Below are 4,628 nucleotides of genomic sequence, written 5' to 3' on the forward strand. Positions count from 1 at the left end.
CAGTTACTCAAGGAGTTAAAGTTCGGAGAAATCAGCAAGATGGAACTGGTGTGTGATAACCAAGCTGCTCTTCATATTGTGTCAAATCCGGTGTTCCATGAGAGGACTAAACACATTGAGATCGACTGTCACTTTGTAAGAGAAAAAATACTTTCAGGAGATATTGTTACAAAGTTTGTAAAGTCGAACGATCAAATAGAAGATATTTTCACTAAGTCTCTTACTGGTTCTCGTATTAGTTACATGTGTAACAAGCTCGGTACATATGATGTGTATGCACCGGCTTGAGGGGGAATGTTAGTTTACAGATATGTATAGTGTAGTCTTATGCCACATTGGAAGAGGAGTAATATCTCCATGTAGTGTATAGCTATAAATAAGGACCTCTTGTATTGTATTTATCATCTAATATCAATAATATATTTTTTCCCGTGCTTTCTCACAATATGATCCCAGGAGTAGAATCCATTGAACACCTGTTTGTGTAACGCCCAGTATGCCCAGAAGATATGGAGTCATTTTGCAGGCACATTAGGCATCAGATATCTTTAAGGAACCTAAATTTAAACTGCTGGAATCAAAAGGCTAAGAACTCCATGATTTCCTATTTTTTTAAGATTACGCCACCTATTCTCTGTGGGATTTTGGAGATCAAGCTGCACCGCTAAATATGAATTGGAAAACCCATGAACTGCTAGATCTATATCCGTGATTACATTGAATATTTGCCATCTGGTATTGATACTTGGGAAGGCATCTGCAACCTTTTATGAGATCTCTCTGGTGGATGCTCAAGTGGATCTGATCCCCTATATCATTTGTGAAGCTTAACACTGATGGCTCCTGTATTGAAGGCAATTGTGGAGGTGGAGTAGTAGTTAGGAATGATCTAGGAAAACTTTTCATGGCATCCTGCCTCTAGGACAGGGAACTAGCAATTGGGCTGAAACATGTGCATTCCTTTTTGGGCTAAAATAGTGCATTGAAAAAGGCTATAACCTAGTCATGGCTGAAACTGATTCCCTGCTGCTCCAAAACTGTATTGCAGGCAACTGGTCCACTCCATGAGGCAGCATATCTGAAACAGATGAAGAAATTAAGAACCTGGTTGATACTCATGGTTGTCTGACCAACCACTGCTTCAGAGAGGAAAGTCAGGTTGCTGATAAGTTTGCCTCTTTAAGCGACGGTGCTGATGAAATATGTATATTCACACAATATATTGCTCTTCCTAGACAAATTAGAGGTTTTTTGAACACTTAGATGGCAATTACCATCTTTCGAGTCAAAAGAAGAAAACCTGGTAGGTTTATTTATGAGCCATGTGAGAATGCATGATGAAAAAATCTATTATCGATATTCTATCAATTATAATACAATGAGAGTAACTATCTAACAAGCCACCTTGATAGTAACAACTTTATTGCCACTTTTTGGTTTTTGGAACATGTATTTGTTCATTCATCCTATAATTTGTTGTACCAAGTCATCATATCAAACAAGAACGCCAGGTCCATGCCCTCCTTCTTCAAATGTAGTTCTCTTTCAATTGGCAACAAAATCATGACTCGATTCATTTGAAAAGAAAAGATTCTTTATAGGGATGTAGTGCTCACCTATAGGGGATAGGTCGCTAATGTTGGTTATGGAACTGTGTTGCTGTTCCTCTATCCTATAATTCCTCTATCTTTGATTTCTGTTTACAGTACATAGAATATTTTCAGCAAATAATTCGTTTTGCATGAAGCAATTGTGGATGTGGTGATTTTTGTTTTATATTGGATATAAATTAAAGCGTTGTTTTTCGATGTACATATATGAGTATTTTTGGTGAGAACCTAGCACGTGTATATTCTACAGTACAATACATTAGAAAGATGATATTAAGTGTATCCTAAATGTGATCACTTAGAATTTTGTGGTGGTTATAGCTTTTTTATCTCCAAACTCTTTTCCCATCTGTCTATTTTGCAGGTTGTACCCAACTCACTGAGGAGAAGTGGTCTTTATGAAATTTTCCAACAGAAATATGGGCCTGTTGGCTCTCCTGATTTTGAAGCTGCTCGTGAGAACTTCATCAAAAGCAGTGCAGGTTATGCAGTTGCCAGCTTGTTGCTTCAACCTAAGGATAGACATAATGAGAACATTCTGATTGACATGTAAGCGCCTTTGTCTTCTATTGTTTGGTATCCTAGCTTCAATGCTTGTGAGATTACACTTTATCCAAGTCACATTTGGTATTACTTGAGTGCAGAAACCTTATAAACTATCGTAATGTCATGAAGGGTTAGATTAAGAAAATATAAGAAGTCAAAAAGTTTGATACAGTACGACCGCCGACGCACATCATTGACGATGAAAATGTGCAATATGCACACTAACAAGCAACTATTCTACATATAAGTTATATACTAAGGGGTCATTTGGTTTGTGAACAAGTTATACCAGTATTATAGACTGTTGAAGGCATAATTAAATAAATAAAAGTGTGTTCTCTCTAACAGCTTAAACTTTTAGATGAGATAGTTACACACTTCAACATGGTATCAGAGCAGACAGAGGTCCTGGGCTCGAGTCTTACCGCCACCTAATATCGGAAAATTTTTTTACGTGCTTGGCTCATCAAAAAGAATCCAGTCCGCACGTGAGGGGGTATGTTGAAGACATAAAAATTAAACAAATAAAAGTATGCTTTCTCTAACAGCTTAAACTTTTAGATGAGATAGTTACACACTTCAACATAGATATTTAACAAGGACAGGATTATTTAGTGGATACACTTTTATTGGTAGATGTTTTGTTCACTAGACTAAAGATGGGATATGCGGGATATAATATAAAATATTTTTTGGCTAAACTAGGTAAACTTGGATAAACTTTTATTTTCAATTTTAACCTTGAGTTTTGGAAGGGCAAACATTTCATTTTAGTGTTTAATCCAGGGACTAGTAATCCTGGGATGTTATCCCACATGCAGTACAACAACAATCCAGTATAATCCCACTAGTGGGGTCTGGGGAGGATAATGTGTACGCATACCTTACCCCTACCCTGGAGTAGAGAGGTTGTTTCCGATATACCCTCGGCTCCCTCCCTCCAAGAACGCCCCACCTTATTCTTGGGGTGACTCGAACTCACAACTTCTTGGTTGGAAGTAGAGGGTGCTTACCGCTAGAGCAACCCACTCTTGTCTTATCCCACATGCAGTGTGGGAAAAAAATAATATCACATTTGTAGTATGAACAATCTCGTGATTGCTAATCCGCAATCAATCTCCTACCAAACGCGGGATAAAATTATCCTACATTTTATCCCGGGAGTATATAATCCCTTATCCCATGAACCAACCTAAAGATTTAGCCTTGTACTTGCCGTTGCTGTGTGATTTTTGCGTTTAGCAATGTCAACTTGGAGACTCTAGGAAACAATATGTGCTCATGAGGCAAGCTCAACCAGCCTTGTGTTCTATATACCTTGAATTGCTAGTGACCTCATTATTTGAGCTCATGGTGGACTCTGTGTTTTTTCTCCACTAACCTGTTCGGGTAAGGTCGTGGTGGACTCAATTGGTTATTTTACCAAGGTGTTGAATAACCTATCTTAAATGAGTCGTTTAGCGAACCAAGAACCAAAAAAATGAGAATTAACTTCACTTACTAGCTGTACGTTCCTTTACCACATGGGCAGTGCAGATTTTCTTGGGGATGAGTTCATGAAAATGGACATATACAAGGACACAAAAAAGTGAATACTTTATTCTGGAATAAATATCATCTTTTAAAGATTATCAATATTGGTTGCATAACATTGACTCATCATCTGGCAAATTTCCTTATTATATTATTCTGCAGTGCTGGTAGGCTTGTCCATATTGATTTTGGTTTTATCCTGGAAAATTGTCCTGGTGTAAATATGCGATCTGAAAGCTGAGTCATGAGATGACCCAATTAATTGACCCATCCGGAGCAATGAAAAGTGAGACATGGCACCAGTTTGTAAGGTCAGATATCTTTGCACTGTCTTCTTATGTATGAATTTCTTTTTTCTCATGCTAATCCTGGGCTGGTTGTTTCCAGCTTGTGTGTCAAGGGTTACCTTGCTGCACGTTGCTACATGGATGGGATAATCAATACAATTTTGATGGTGCTAGATAGCAGATTGCCTTGCTTTAGCAGGGGTAACCCCATACGAAATCCCGAGATGAGTGAACGTGAAGCAGCCAATTACATGGTTCGTGCATGCAGTGATGCGACAACTGCTGGCGCTGGGTATGGTTCGATTCAATGTGCAGCAGGATATTGAAAAATGCATACAATTAACCATCATTTCATGCAATCTTATACTTTTGCTGCAAGATTTGTTTAGTCCTTAAGTTGAACGTTCTATGGTGGTGAGGCAAGTGAGTTAGTTTATTGTTAAAATGCATATAATTAACCAGACAAATAGAGCGATCAATATGTGACAGGGAAACGTAATCTAGTTACTCCTGTAAAAATATTGTAACCTTTTTATTTGCTTTTAGGTTTTATCAATTTCCCAGGGAAGGAAGAGTGAAGAGAGACCATAACAAGTACTTATACCTTAGTTTGTTCAGGAAGAAAATGCAATAAGGTTGGATTCATATAGTA

At 37.9% G+C, this 4,628-nt stretch overlaps 1 long non-coding RNA gene across 2 annotated transcripts; it reads left to right on the forward strand.

Annotated features, from left to right (window-relative positions):
* The first annotated feature begins 458 nt into the window (after positions 1-458).
* Positions 459-4,628, forward strand: LOC142171593 (uncharacterized). 2 transcript variants are annotated; one of them, XR_012701368.1, is made up of 4 exons: positions 459-1,303; positions 1,975-2,159; positions 3,852-4,000; positions 4,077-4,628. It is a non-coding gene; the product is annotated as an uncharacterized LOC142171593 (long non-coding RNA). The 2 variants fall into 2 exon arrangements; XR_012701367.1 differs by having other exon boundaries at positions 461-2,159; positions 4,077-4,626.

This window comes from Nicotiana tabacum, chromosome 17, assembly GCF_000715075.1.
Source record: "Nicotiana tabacum cultivar K326 chromosome 17, ASM71507v2, whole genome shotgun sequence".
Classification (NCBI taxonomy): domain Eukaryota; kingdom Viridiplantae; phylum Streptophyta; class Magnoliopsida; order Solanales; family Solanaceae; genus Nicotiana; species Nicotiana tabacum.